Source organism: Lampris incognitus, chromosome 20 (genome assembly GCF_029633865.1).
Source record: "Lampris incognitus isolate fLamInc1 chromosome 20, fLamInc1.hap2, whole genome shotgun sequence".
In the NCBI taxonomy this organism is placed as follows: Eukaryota; Metazoa; Chordata; class Actinopteri; order Lampriformes; family Lampridae; genus Lampris; species Lampris incognitus.
In genome coordinates, this window is record NC_079230.1 from 10,963,769 (window position 1) to 10,979,892 (window position 16,124).

At 42.6% G+C, this 16,124-nt stretch overlaps 1 pseudogene; it reads right to left on the reverse strand.

Moving 5' to 3' along the window:
- Window positions 1-16,124, reverse strand: part of LOC130130988 (dynein axonemal heavy chain 2-like) — a 334,340-nt pseudogene that overhangs the window by 59,265 nt on the left and 258,951 nt on the right.

Sequence of the window (16,124 nt, forward strand, 5' to 3'; positions counted from 1 at the left end):
TTGGTAGGCTATAGAGCAAGAATAAAAAGCTTGGGATCCAATGGTAATTTCTTTGATAAAATTTGATAAATCATATTAATAACATCTTGCCAAAAGGTTTTCACTTTCACACATTGCCATATACAATGATATAGTGTTCCTCTTGTCTCCTTACACTTGATACAAGTATCAGGAATGTTATCATTAAACTTGTGTAATTCAACAGGAGTTATGTATGTCCGCATCAGCCATTTACACTGTATGAATTTCAAGCTACTGCTGATTGTCTGCCTCTGTGCCTCCTTACATGCCTCACTCAAGTCTTCTAAAGATATTACGTCCCCTATATCTTCCTCCCATAATCTCAGTTTTGATTCAGATGAATCATCAGATCCGGACCTAAACATGTCATACAGAGTTGAAATTGAACCTTTATCATAACAATGTCTTGTGATTGCTACCTCTAATATAGAAATGCCAGGTTTAGCTAATGAATGATTTTGAGATGAGGATATAAAGCTCCTAAGTTGAAGATATTTGAAAAAATGATTGTCGTGTTAGTAGGCAACGAAATAGACAGAGCAGCGACCAGGATGGCTGGGAAGAGTGGGGTAATTGGCCAAGTACAATTGCGGAGAAAAAGAGGGAAAGAAATCCCCCCAAAAAAACACATAAAAAAGTGGACCTTTCCCCTCTTCTGTCTTTATATGTCTTCAGGCTGCATACCAATATCCTGTGTGTGTGTGTGTGTGTGTGTGAGAGAAAGTGTATACTGGTGATGGTCAGTTGACATCTGACCCACATGCAGAGGGACATGGCGGCCAGTGACACCCTGCCAATGATCTCTGGCTGGAAGTCAGCCTGGGTGCAGTACAAGCCTATTTTTTTCAGTACGCCGTGCGAGATGTTGTCCTTGTCAAAGTGAACCAGCGTCTTGATGAAGTTCCCCTCACCTGAGGATAGGGGGAGGCGGGAGGGGGCGCATACGTCAAAGGAACACACACAAAGCTCAGAAATTCACAAAAGTTTCAAAAAGTCCATTTGTTTCTCTTTTTATCTATCTCTCAGTGTTATTCAGTTCAATTGTAATTTTCATTTCCTCTGTTTCATCTACTTACTGTTTTTTTTGTTAGTAATGTTATACGTTTACTGCTTCCACTCTGCTAGCCCATCTCTACACCTTTGCCATTTTGTTTTCTGCCTCAACTTGATCACGTTTATTATCTTATCTCCTCTCCATTCTTCCATCCCCAACCCCACTCCACTGCCCTCTCTCACTCAGCTGCCTCTTAGCCTCTACCCAGGTGGGCTCCTTGCCCTGGAGGATCATGACCGCCTGCCTCACCATCTCCACCAGTGCTGGGGGACGGCCGTATGACTTAATCTCAGTCATTTCCTTTTTATTCAGAGACACCAGGGCCTAATGAGCAATAGAAAACAGGAGGGGGGTGTCAGGGCATACTGGGTCAAGATTTGTTCCATAAATGTGTACATTTACATATTGACTAACAAATTGATACGGACATTTAATCCTACTTTAGAGAAAGTAATTTAATAGCCTTTACCTGAGGTCAAAAGTAGGGAGCACAGCAAAACCTAAACTTTTGTTCAATACATCCTTTTATAGGTGCATTATACTTCTTTCAGTTTTTGAAACAACGCATGTGAATACAAACACAAAAACAGCTTACCGCCAACTCTCAGAAGCGATGGCAAATACAAACTCTTCCATTGTGGTGTTCTGTAATTGTGAAAAATGAAAAGAATACAAAGATGGGAGGAGAAAATGATCCGACATGCTTGCTTGAGAACTGTAGTACCGCGATCAGACAGGGACAATTACAAGAAAGCACAGGTTTTTGAAGTTACTGTCATTACATCGGTAATAATCAGCATAAGTTCGGTCAATGATAAAGAGGATCCCTGTATAGCAGGGTTTTAGGGAAATAATATTTTGAAATGCTTTAATCAAAATATTTCCTTAACTGATTACTCCTTATGTTCAAGGGAATTAGTTTGCCTTTAAAACATACTCTATGTACTGTAGAGAGACAGGCAGCACTTAACAATCCGGTAAGTACACGGCCACAGAATAGAGATAAAACGAAATATGGAAAGAGTCAAGATCAAACATGCCAAGCATCAAACATTAAGGCAATTAGTCCACTGCAGAGATCGTTAAACAGAGACACAAAAGCACAAAGAGCAGAGACTAAGCCAAGTAGGCTGAAGCGAAAGGAACATAAAAGGAGCAATGGATCAGATTCCCACCTTCATAGCCTCCTCCAGGGCAGGCAGGGCCTCGTCCAGGTCTCTCTGGGCATTTTCAGCCATGGCCTTACACTTCACCTCCTCTGCAACGATCTTCTCACTACGGGCACTTACAGCCTGGACAAACACACATACAGTAAAGGCGGACAGATGGACAGACAGACAGACAGAGAGCCATGCATGCATGGCACGCACGCGCGCGCACGCACACACACACACACATCAATCAAATCTTGTTAGATTTGAGCTAGCTGATAGCTAGCATTGTAGTAATATGTCTTGCTAGTATCACTTATACCACTCACTGTTGATTAGTGATGTTAAGTTCAACTGGGACCATCACCATTACTTAAAAACAAGATGAATATGTTATTGAAAATGGATGGCCTTCAGAGTAACTTAAGAAGGGCATCATGGTGGGTCAAGCGGGTAAGCGGGCAGCATGTGGGCTTAGGTCTTATCACAGCATCTTTTGTTTTAACTCAGCTTTGTTCTCTTTGAACTTTGTCTAACTTGCACTTCCTCTTTCTCTACTGCACTATCAAATGAAAGCGCTGACTAAAATTATTTCAGATTCACCAATCAGCCAAAACCTTAAAATGCCTGACAGGTAAGTGAGATACTATATTAAGCAGCAAGTAAACCATCAGTTCTTGAAGTTGTTGAGTTGGAAGCAGGAAAAATGGGCAAGCATAAGGATCTGAGCAAGTTTGACAAGGGCCAAATTGTGATGGCTAGATGACTGGATCAGAACATCTCCAAAATGGCAGGTCTCATGGAGTGTTCCCACTATACAGTGGTCAGTACCTACCAAAAGTGGCCCAAGGAGGGAAAACCTGTGAACCAGTGACAGGGTCATGGGTGCCACATGCTCACTGATACGCATGGGAAGTGAAGGCTAGCCGATCTGGTTTGACACTGTAGATCAAGATATTTTACTAGAGAGATTACAAAAATTAGTCAGCCTTTCTGGCCCGGTTCTCAACTGGCTTAGAACATACCTACAGGACAGGTAGTTCTTTGTGTCTATTAGAGACTTTTCCTCAGACAAAGTGAGTATAATGTGTGGTGTACCCCAAGGTTCAATTCTTGGACAACTACTATTCAATCTCTATATGCTCCCACTCGCACATGTTATACAGAAACACAAAATAAATTACCATAATTATGCAGATGATTCACAAGTGCATATATCCCTATCTCTTGATGACCTAGATCCCATACATTCCCTAATCCATTGTGTTGATGATATTAATATATGGATGTCCAAGAACTTTTTACAACTGAACAAAGACAATACAGAAATACCTATTTTTGGTGCAAAGACTCAGAGACAGAGTCATCTCAGCTTTCTGTCTCTAGAGTGCAAAGGTAAAGCTAGAAATCTTGGTGTAATCATAGACAGTGATCTAAATTTTAAGAGCCACATCAATCATCTCACAAGATCAGCCTTCTAGGGGCTTTCTATCAAAATCAGACTGTGAGAAATTAATCCATGCATTTATAACAAGTAGACTAGATTACTGCAATGGACTATTCAGCAGCCTTCCAAAATCACTTGTGTGCCAACTACAGTTAATTCAAAATGTGGCAGCACGTGTTCTCACCGGAGCTAAAAAGTATAAGCATATTACACCTATTCTTAAATCTCTGTATTGGCTCCCCGTCAAAACTAGAATTGATCTTAAAATTCTGTTGCTTGTATACAAAGTGCTAAATGGCCTTGCACCACACTATAAAAGACATGTTAATTACTTACACACCAGCAAGAACTCTCAGGTTCAATGGCAGTGGTCTTTTAACCATCCCTCATGCTAGGTCTCGAGCTGGGGAAGATGCATTTTCTATTTACGCCCCAAATAGATGGAATGCCCTGCCTGAGGACCTGAGAGAGCCCCGCCCACACTGGACACATTTAAAAGCAGGTTAAAAACCTTACTTTTTAAAACAGCCTACAACTAAGTTCTTAGTGTGTGTGTGTGTTTTATATATTTTGCTATTTTTATATATTCTGCTCTGATTGTTGTTGCTTTTAATTAGTCAGTGTTTATGGCACTTTTATTTATTTTACTAACTTAGTTTTAAACTCATCTGTACTTTTATAAAAATCTTCTGTATTTTTTTGTGAGGGGGAAGATTTTATTGTTTTATTGTGTGAAGCACTTTGTGTTACATTTGTCTGGATGAAAAGTGCTATCCAAATAAAGTTTGATTGATTGATAGATAATGATGGCGGGAGAGAGTGAGTGCTGAATGATTCGCCATACATTTCTGTCAATAGTGGGGAAAGAAGCTTTAAAAATGTCTTATAAAATTCAATTGGGAAATCGCCTGGCCCTGGAGACTTGCCACTTTGCATGGTTCCAATTGCTTGCATTATTTCAATTTCAGAGATGAGCTCCTCAAGTCTATCGTTAACATTCACATCAATAGAGGGGAAGTCAAGTTTTTGGAAAAAATTAATCTATTAATGATGGATCTTCAGGGGGGTCAGAAAAATAAAGGTTTGAATGAAAATTATATAATGTATAATTTATTTCATCATGATCAGTAGTGACTATACCCAAAGGATTACAAAGTTCTAATGTGGTTTGACAAGCCGATGCTTGGCAAAGCTGATGTGCAAGGATTCTACTGAATTTCTCCCCTTGTTCATAATTATTGAAGCGCAATTTCAAAAGGAGGCACTCTGCATGTCCAGTTGATAAAACTTCAAATTCTTTTTGTAGTGAAAGATGTTTTTGATATAGGTTGGGGGATAGGGAAGTGGCATAAGTTCTATCAAGTTCCTGGATTTCACCCTGTAAGGCATTAATACGTTGCATTTTACATTTTCGGGTGTAGGCAGAATAAGACATAATTTTACCCGTCATATAAGCTTTTAATATCTCCCATAATGTTGCCATGGATATGTCTGGGGTCGATTTATTTCGAGAAATGAAATAATTTGATTAAACATAAATGTTACGAAAGCTTCGTCAGAAAGTAGGAGAGCGTTAAAGCGCCATGGTTGGCGAGATAAGGGTTGGTTTGGTAAAGTTAGCTGGAGTCAATGGGGCGTGGTCTTAGATTATGTCAGCCTGATAACTGCATTTTCGAACTACTGAGAGCAGTTTATTGTCTAGTAAAAAGTAATCAATCCGAGAGTAAGTCTTATGAACATGTGAAAAAATGAATAGTCATGAGCCATGGGATTTAGAAAACACCAAACACCCGATATGCCACAGGAGTTTAGAAATGTCTTAATAATTATTAACACATTTCCAAATGTTCTTCTATTAACAGAAGAAAATTTAGAAAGAGGGGCCGGTTTTGATGAGCTATGATCAAGAGTGGCGGACAGGACACAGTTAAAGTCCCCACCAAGGATAAGACTCTATGTATAGATGTCAGGTAAGCGGGATAAGAAATCCTTACAGAATTAGAGCCAACATTAATACAGCCAAAACCCAAGAACTCATTATTGACTTCCAATGCATGCCGAATCCTAAAATATCCACACAAATGAACAGAGACCCCATCACCACCACCAACTCTTTTAAATTCCTTGGAAAATACATCAGCTATAACCTGAAGTGGAAAATTAACACTGAACACATCATTGCAAAAGCTCAACAACGACTTTACTTTCTTAGGCAGCTAAAACAACACCGGATCAAACATCAACTTCTTGTTCTGTTTTACCCAGCCATTATACAGTCCATCATAACATCTTCTATTACTGTATGGTACGACGGCATGGGCAGTCAAACATGGAAAAAACTGCAGCGGATTGTCAACAAGGCATCCAAAATCATAGGCAACCCACTCCCCTCAGTTGAATCTATACATATTAACTGGACTGTAAAGTGAGCACAGAAGATCACCTCCGACCCCTCACATCCCGCTCATCACCTCTTCCAGCTCCTTCCCTCAGGGAGGCGCTACAGGTCACTGTCGACTAAAGCCTTCGTAAACAGTTTTTTCCCCATAGCCATAAGGACTCTGAATTCCTCCCTATAGTCCCCTCCTCACACACCATCGGCCACCAATCACCTGTTATGCCAGATATGTTTATTTCTGTTATTGTGTAACTGTATTGTTCGTGATAATATGTGGAGTGTCTGTTGCTGTCCATGTATGTATTGTGCTGCAGAGTGTAAAGTGTACCAAAAACAAAGTCCACTGGCCTTGGTCGTGTGGCTAATATCTATCTATCGATTTATCGATCTATACATCATCCCAATTTGGAGCGCATATGTTGGCTAGAATAACCAGACTATTATACATCCAACCAGCAACAATTCTGTAACGATCCCTTGAATCTGCATCAACCTTTGAGACCGAAAGCGGGATATCTTTGTGAATCAGCACAGCGGCCCATCTGGATTTGAACTGAAATTTTGAGTGGAACAACTGGCCTACCCAACTACAGCAAAGCTGAACTTAGTTTGAGTTGCAAAAGTGCGTTTCCTGGAGAAATGCAGTCCGAGTGCTGAGGTGTTTAAGATGAGTCAGAACCTTTTTCCTTTTTACAGACAGGTTGAGACCTTTCACGTTTCAGCTGGTGCAGTTGACTGACCGACTCATACCGCTTCCTGGTCCAGATGTCACTGACATTGTATGTCACTGCAGGAGATAATGGACGTGATCATCTATTAACAAAGTTGGAGAGAGAGACAGTCAGTACGGCAAGTGAAAGGGGACATGTTTACCATTAGTAGACCAGTAGAGGAAGGACAGACTGCTAAGATGAGTAAAAAGTAAAAAAAGGGGAAAAAAGGGGTGGAAAAAAAATGAAGAAAACGGGGTACAAAAATACCACAATACCCACATCTTGCTACCCACATCCTCTGATCCCTCTTTCCCCATCCCCATCACACATCAAACCCCAACAGGGGCATGCATGCTATTGCGTGGCCTTAACAAACAAGCAAACAATTAAGAGTCCTGCCAAGGGAAAAAAATGAAAAATAAAAACATGCTGGCACTTAGGAAGATTAGTGAACCATTTCAGAGGGAGAACAACAAGAAAATGACAGTTCCACTGTATTCAGGCAGTGGTATCTTGTCCAGCATCAGCCAGGTAATATTGTAAGGTGCAATTTATACAAATGGTGTCATCTCCATGTAATTATTATTCTCTTACCAAATATGCAGTATGGGCCAGAGTTTCAGTGAACAGCTGACTACAGGCTGAGGTGGTTAAAAACAACTATGTTGGGCATCCAGGTAGCTTAGTGGTCTATTCTGTTGCCTACCAACACGGGGATCGCCGGTTTGAATCCCCATGTTAACTCCGCCCACTACAGCATAGTCGACATTGAAGGGTTTAGATTTATGATCCAGACAACTGAGCCAAAGTACGACATACCATCGCGTTGGTTTTTTACTGAGAAAGGTTAGGTTTGCCTTTGTGTGTTCACATTATTGCAATCAATTGATACAGCTTTTTCAAATATAAAAACTAGTACATAACCTTATCCACACTTTAGTCTGATTTCATGCCATAATTTGCCACACCGCCTTTCTTAGCCAACAGTGGACTGGAGTGGATCCTGAAATTAGCACCCCAATGTACCAAATCTGGAATCGCTTTTGAATTGCGAATCCTTTTGAATCAAAAATCGATTTTGAATCGAATCGTGACCCCAAGAATCGAAATCGAATCGTGATATTCCGAAAGACCCTCCCCCCTAGTGTTTTGGGGTTTGAAAGCAACTGAGATGTGATGTTTGGAAAATACGTGTCTCAACTTTTTTGACACTCTCGTCCCATACGGAATCACCACTGGTTTACACTTAGGCAGCTGTTGTCCTTCTTCTCTCTTCAGTTGGCTGGTGCTCTGTTTGGGCGTCTTCCTGGCCTTGACAAACGCCCAGTTAGGATAACCACACTTACCAGGGCCTGTTTACTGTGGGATTTCTCCCGTTCCCCGGCTGCTGTGTCGGTGGGGATGTTGTCAGCTCGGTGGTACAGCGTCCTGATGACTCCTAGTTTGCGCGCCAGTGGATGATGAGAATCAAACCCTAAGTACTGATCAGTATGTGTTGGTTTACGGTAAACATCAACAATCAAATGTCCCCCATGACCAACTGCAATTTCAGTTTAAGAAGGCTAACCTGTCATTTTTCACATCCTCCCTGGTGAACTTGATGTGGCTGTCCAGAGTTAATGTGGTTGGTGAATTGTGGTACGTCCCGAGATTTAATTTCACTCCATGTGTTGTCCACAAATCTGAACCAATGGCTAGGTGGTGTCCCTGGATAGGACATCAGAGCCCTCTTTTCCACTTCCTCCATATACAAGTTGGCCACTATAAGTGAGGCTGGGGAACCCATAGCACACCCATGCCTCTGCCTATAGTTCTGCCCCCTGTATGGGAAGTATGTGGACTGAAGACACAGCTTCAGGGGCAAACACACTTGGTCAGTGTTAAGGGTGGTCCTACTGCTATGGGAGGGGTCATTTTGCCATTTCATATAGACTACCTTCCACTGCTTCATCAACCTCCATAATGTGGAGGGGGATGAAACAATGATATAGTTCAGAACACTATGGATTTTGTGGATAAGGTGAGGGACATCATTATGGAGGGGGATGAAACAATATTCTCTCATGATGTTAAGTCTCTCCTCACGTGCGTTCTTATTGATGAAGCAGTGGAGGTAGTCTGTATGAAATTACAAAATGAACCCCAGTTCGCCACTCTTCTCTGCCAGCAGTCTGGATGGAGAGGAACATGCGCATACGTGCACATATAAGCATGCACATGAACATACACAGAGGTGTGACAGAATGACTGTAATACAGATACGTATGAGAGTTGAAAGGAGTCAGATGAAGCCATTTGTTTCTGGCAGCTATTTGTTTATAGGAGAAGTCTGACTGACAGCCACGTAAATGACCACAAGCTGACAGTGACAAGAAAAATATTCGTACAGCAAAGGACGTACAGAGAAAGACATGTATTGCAAGTGAGAAGAAACAAAGATTTTCAGTCTCCCTTCTTGTACACTTAAGTTCTTGCCTTTATAGATGGATGGAAAAATGCACACATCTACACATCCTCATGCATCCATCAGGTAAATCTGGCAAAGACTTGTGCTTGGGTGAAACTTTAATTCACTTTAAAAGGTTCAAAGCTGTTGCTTTTTTTTATTACTTCCCTGCACTTTGGAAAGGTTCCAGCAGAGATCTGCTACATTCTTACATTTCCTCCTGGTGTCCACTACTAACAACAGTTACAGCACATGTGTTAGTTCAAGGCCCCCAGAATACAGCAGGCACACATCTGCAGCCAACCTGCAAACTAATTTTGATTCACAATTGATTTTGGCTCAGTGCCTCTCTGCAATTCAGCTGGTTTGCAACACAAATGTGGGCACCATTCTTGTGTTTAGTGCCAATGCAACCTTCCACTCGGCATATGACAATCTCTACTACTGTGTCATAGGTTTAGCTTTTGGCAAGTATCATGGTAATTCTAAAATGAATAGCCTAGGGCTTTTATAGGCCACTGGAGGAGAAACCTGAAGAGTTTGGTAGTGACCTTTTTTTGGTAATTATTTGTTTGTTATGACAAGTGAGAGCTGAGGAATCAAGAAAAAACATGCATGTGTGTGTGTGTGTGTGTGTGTATAAAATTGTGCACCGTATTTCCCCTCAAAACCCAAGCCTCTAGCTAACCTTTGTAAGAGACCACTTGTCTGCATGATTAAATTGACACCTAATTAAGAGATTTGAGCCATATCTTAAAAATAATGTTTGGTACGCAATTATCTAATGTCCAAAAGTAATGCATAATTTTCTGCCATCATTTGGACCAAGGTCTAGGATCCATTAATTAAGTTAATGGGATGGCCTGCAGTGCAATTACAATAGCTCATGTGAGTTGATTAGCACAAACTCAACAAAATTATCAAAAGCACAACAAAAAGACGTCTGTGCATTTTGAGTGTTACCTTCATTTTCAGTCCAGTTGCATCATTTGAATATGTTACTGGTGCCCTCAGTGACTGAATGGGGAAGGCTAAGCAATACAAAAGCCAACAGGTGTGCCATTTCACATTGGGTAGGATAGGACAGGCTAAAGCATCTCTATTTGAAATTTAATTAATAACTTAGTCTAATTAGAGTATTGCTAGCTTCCAAAATATAGAAGGGGTGAATCTCATCTCATCATCAGCCACTTCTCTGGGGTCGGGTCACGGTGGCAGCAAGCTAAGTAGGGCACTCCAGATGTCCCACTCCCCAGGAACCCCCTCTAGCTTCTCCTGGGGGATCCCAAGACGTTCCCAGGCCAAATTGGACATGTAGTCCCTCCAGCGAGTTCTGGGTCTACCCAGGGGTCTCCTCCCTGTTGGACGTGCCCGGAAAACCTCCATAGGAAGGCACCCAGGAAGCATCCTAATCAGATGCCCGAATCACCTCAACAGGCTCCTTTCAACACAAAGGAGCAGCGGCTCTACTCTGAGCTCCCTCCGGATGTCCGAGCTCTTCACCCTATCTCTAAGGCTGAGCCCAGACTCCTGACAGAAGAAACTCATTTCAGCTGCTTGTATCCACGATCTCACCCTTTCGGTCACTATCCAAAGCTCATGACCATAGGTGAGGATTGGAATGAAGATTGACTGGTAAATGAGAGCTCTGCCTTCCAGATCAGCTCCCTCTTCACAACATCGGTCCGGTACAACGTCTGCATTACTGCTTATGCGGCACCAACATGCCTGTCAATCTCCCGCTTCATCCTACCCTCACTCGTGAACAAGACCCTGAGATACTTGAACTCCTTCACTCTAGGCAACGACTCATCCCCAACCCAGAGGAAGTAATCCACTATTTTCCAGTAGAGGACCATGGCCTCAGACTTGGAGGTGTTGACTCTCATCCTGACCATTTCACACTCAGCTGCAAACTGCCCCTGTGCATGCTGGAGGTCATGTTCTGATGAAGCCAACAAAACTACATCATCTGTGAGGAACAGAGACGCAATTCTGAGGTTCGCAAAAGGGACACACTCCTCACCTTGGCTGCGCCTTGAGATCCTGTCCATGAATAATAACAAACAGAATCGGAGACAAGGGACAACCTAGGTGGAGTCCAACACCCACTGAAAACGTGTTTGACTTTGTGCCGAGAATGCAGACACAGCTCTCACTTTGGTTATAAAAGGACCGGATGGCTTGTAGCAACTGCCTCGGTACCCCGTACTCCCGCAGTACCCCCCACAGAGTGCCCCACGGTACACGGTCGTAAGCCTTCTCCAAGTCCACAAAACACATGTAGACTGGCTGGCTAGCGAGCCAGTCCATCCAAGTACCGCTCAGCCACCTTCAGCAGGGCATCGCTGGGCCACTCACAGAGCCAGTCGATGGTGGGGCAATTGACCAATGCCAGGTACTGATGAATATGGTTCCTGTTGGCAATCACACTTGTCAATAATTTAGCTAAAGCCAATCTACCAATAAGGGAAATAGGCTTCAAAATTTTCAAATTACTTGTGTGGTGACTGGCAGTGTTTATATACAAACATGAAAATCATGAAAAAAAACATTCAGGGTATGCAAGTATTCTTTTTTGATTCGGTGCATGTAAACAGCAAATCCTATTTACAGCAACCTGGATAAGCTCTTATCCCAGTACAGAGAAACGGAGATAAGAACCTTGGGATATGCTGATAGTAACCAGAATACTATGGCATGTAAACACCTTATCCTGCCTACTGCTTTTTATAAAAAAAAAATATATGTACTGTGCAACCTCTATCTTGCAAAGCATTATGGTATAATTTGTGCAAAACATCCAAATAAACAAACAGTAGACATGCTAAGCTGTCCCTGGATTATAGCGAGTTAAAAACAGAACTGTGGTTTTCAATCCAGAAAGTCATTTATTTTGGGTTTTTGAAAAACACCTTTCAAAAATGTTTCAAAGGTTCAATAAGGTGGCAGGAGGAAAGAGGTGGGCTGGGCTGCATGATCCCTTTTATAAGAATTTCATAGCGACATAAATTAGTATCTGGAATACTGTATGTATACATATAAACACAGTTGCTGTTCTTCTACAACCAACAGGCTGCCTTTCATGATGTTAAGTAGCATACAATAGGTGTGTACAAAGCATTGGCTCACCTTAAGCAGTGTTACCCAAAAGCCCCTCAACAAATCCAGTTTAAAAACACCACCTATAGATAACCAAAACACAGGGTATGCCTGAGACCTACAAGCAGCTTACTGTGTGTGTGAGTGAGTAACGACATCTGGATAATTGGTTGGTTAAGGCTCCTTTAGCCCTGGCACTGTGATAAGGCCATGCTAGCAGCTAGCGGTACCACTGGTCAGAGGAACAGGACCCTCGTCGCCTAGAGAATGGTGATTAGCTCTGGGTAATGGTGCCTGCCAGCCCAATTAGTGGAATTATGTGTGACCACTACCCTGTTCGTCTAATTACCAATGGGCTCCATGTGTGCACAAACGTGTATTGGTGTGTCTCCATGTGTGTGTAAATGTGACTCAGAACGAAGGATGAGGAGAGGAAGGTGTGTGTGCGCTCATGTAAAAGAATATGTGTGTGTGTGAATATGCATGAATGTGATTCAGAGAACTGTAGTCAGAGGTATGTGCTTGTGTGAAAAAGATACAAGTGTGCGTAGGTGAGTGAGTGTGCATGTCAATGGAGAAAGGAGTTAGGGTATGAGGCAGGTGTGTGTGTGTTTGTGTTGGAGTGTGCAGACGGCTGACCCAGCTGCCATAGCATCCACCCTGTCATTTCCAATTACAGCGAGTCTTCAGGTCTGTGCTGCAGCCTCACCCTGCGAACCAGACCGCATTTGCTTGACAAAGGGCGTCAATCAACCATTTAACAAGGTGATTCATGGCAAGGCATGGCACGCCGTCCACTCTAACACAGAGGAGCCGCTGAGAGGGACTGTGGGGAGTCGGTGTGTGCTGGACGTTGCCTTGACAGTGTTGTATTTTACTCTTGTGAGACTCTTCACATCCTTCTTTTTCTTAACATCATCCATAGATCACTTTCAATGAATGGTTAACATTTTTTAGAACGTGAGTCAAATGTTATTTTAGTGGGGAACCATGTGACGCTTAAGGAGTGCCAGCAAAGGGAGAAATAAACGGCTTATCTAATTGTTGTGTTGAGCACATTGATACAAACACAATGATACTGTTCATTCTGAACTCTGATTATTATAGTTATTACAATAATGGAACAAGGAAGCAGTTGGTAAAAAAAATCTACAATCAGTGGTGTTAAGTTTAGTGGGATGAAGCAATCAGAGATCACAAAAGCCAGCCTAGTCAGAATGCTTGAATTTGCCAGAAAGATATGTTGGTATCAGCTAATTGTCTCTGGTCCCTTACCTGTGAGGGGTAATGATGACATGTACAGTAGGCTCACCTCAATGAATCGCTGGCTAGCTCATACCTGTTACTGTAATGAGCAGGGATTTGGCTTTGTTGATAACTGGCCTTCTTTCTGGGGCTGACCTTACCTGCTGAAAGTGGATGGCATTCACCCTACTGGGGACGTTGCCGCTCTTTTGTCTAGCAATATAGATAGCTGTCTGTGTGTAGTTTGACACTAGGGATTTATCATTCAGCAAGTTGCAGGTGATTAGAGAGCCTGCTAGGTTTAAATCTCGTGCGAATGTGGAGTCAACTAGTTTAATTAATATGTTTATTAGTCAGGGAATTTCTCATAGTGTAGATTATCATACTGACAGCTTGGTCTATAACACTGAGACTGTCTCCCTACCATGTTGCATTGCTCCCAAGCTCTCCTCTCCTAAATGTGTGACTCACAATAATCTAATAATCATTCCTACCACTGGTGGTGGTGAAATGTGCAATGAAATACCTAATCTACAGAGCCAAATATTTAATTTTATCAAAAGTGTGACCACAGGGCATCTGAGTAGCATAGTGGTCTATTTCATTGCCTTCCAACATGAGGATTGGCAGTTCAAATCCCCATGTTACCTCTGGCTTGGTCGGGCATCTTTTTTTTTTTTATTTCTGATTTTTCCCTTTTTCTCCCAATTTAGTGGCCAATTGCTCCCTATTTTAGTTCAAACACCCACCCTCGTACTGCATGCGTTCGCCAACTGCATCTCTCCAGCCTGCAGTCTCGAAGGAGATACCTCGCCACTTTCGTGACAAGGCGAATCCAGGCTGAACCACTGCTTTTTCCGACACACACAGAGACGCAATCATGTGATCAACACAAGCCGACTCAGCCCCCCTCCCGCAGACAGCGTTGCCAATTATTGCTGCTTCATCGAGTCCGGTCATAATCGGATCTGACGAGACCGAGGCACGAACCCCGGTCCCCAGTGGGCAACTGCATCGACACAAAGCCGATGCTTAAGACCTCTACACCACCACGGACTGTTGGTTGGGCATCTCTACAGACACAATTGGCCGTGTTTGCAGGTGGGAAGCCAGATGTGGGTATGTGTCGTGATCGCTGCATTATTGCCTCCTCTGATCGGTGGGGACTGGGGGGAACAGCGTGACCCTCCCACACGCTATGTCCTCCTCATGAAACTCCTTACAGTCAGGTGGAAAGAAGCATCTGGCAACTCCACATGTATCAGAGGAGACATGTGGTAGTCTGCAGCCCTCCCCGGATCGGCAGAGGGGGTGGAGCAGCGACCAGGATGGCTTGGGAAGAGTGGGGTAATTGGCTGGATATAATTGGGGAGAAAAAGATTAAAAAAAAGAATGTGTGACCACATATCATCCAAAGCAAAGGGTCGTCAAAATTGTCAACAAGGTGTCTAATTCCAGTTAATATTTCACTTATTGGTAGCTCTAAAGTTCTGTCTACTACTGATCACTTCCAGAAGATGTTTAAATTTGGTTTCATAAATATCAGATCTCCGTGACTCAGAGCAGGATAAGCGGTTCGGATAATGGGTGGATGGAAATATCAGATCATCGTCTACCAAAGCCTTACTAATAAATGATCTGATTCTTGAACATATGTAGTTTCGATATGATTGGGTTATGTGAAACATGGCCGAAACCAAATGTTTTCCTTCCCCATGGCTGGAGTAAACACCACTTCTGTTGCCTAAATGCGCACGCTATTTTTGATGACATCCGCTGTAAAAGGGTCTAGGAGTTCAACATATCGAAAGTTCGTTGTAGCACGTCAACCTTTTTTTTTTTAATGTCCCGCCCCGTCCAGGCTGTAATTGGTCGGTTCACGAAAAGTGACATTGCTGAGCGCTTGTTTCAACAAAAGGCACCTAATATAGCTAAATAGCCAGCTAGCCAAACTCAAACATTTATCTTATCCCTATTGTCTTCTGTCTTACCACTTTAGCTGCAAAACCTTGACTAACAGTTGAACTGGTAACACGGGGCTCAATGGGCTGCCCTCTCTGCTCTCTGTTGCCAGTGCCTTCAGGCTCACTAGGCTGAGATGATCCAGGGTCTCTTAATAACCATCGACCAGTCTCTAATCTTCCCTTCTTTCATAAAGTACTAGAGAGAGTTGTGGATCAACAAGTTTTGACCCTTAAAGAAGCAAACCATCTATATGAACCTTTTTAATCAATCAGCTTTCAGGGCCTGTCACTCCACTGAAACTACTCTGACCAGAGTGGTGCATGATCTTCAACTACCTATAGACTCTAATTCCACTTCTGTGCTTCTACTACTGGACCTCAGTGCAGCCTTTGACACCATTGATCACTGTATACTATCAGACATATTAAATTGTAAGTTTGGTGTCTCTGGTTTAGCGCTCTCTTGGCTTGCGTCCTACTTATCTGGAAGAACATGTGGTGTCTGCTATAATATTACATCAAAATTCTCTGATGTTAAATATGGCACACCTCAGGGCTTAGTTCTTGGCCCTCTACTTTTCTC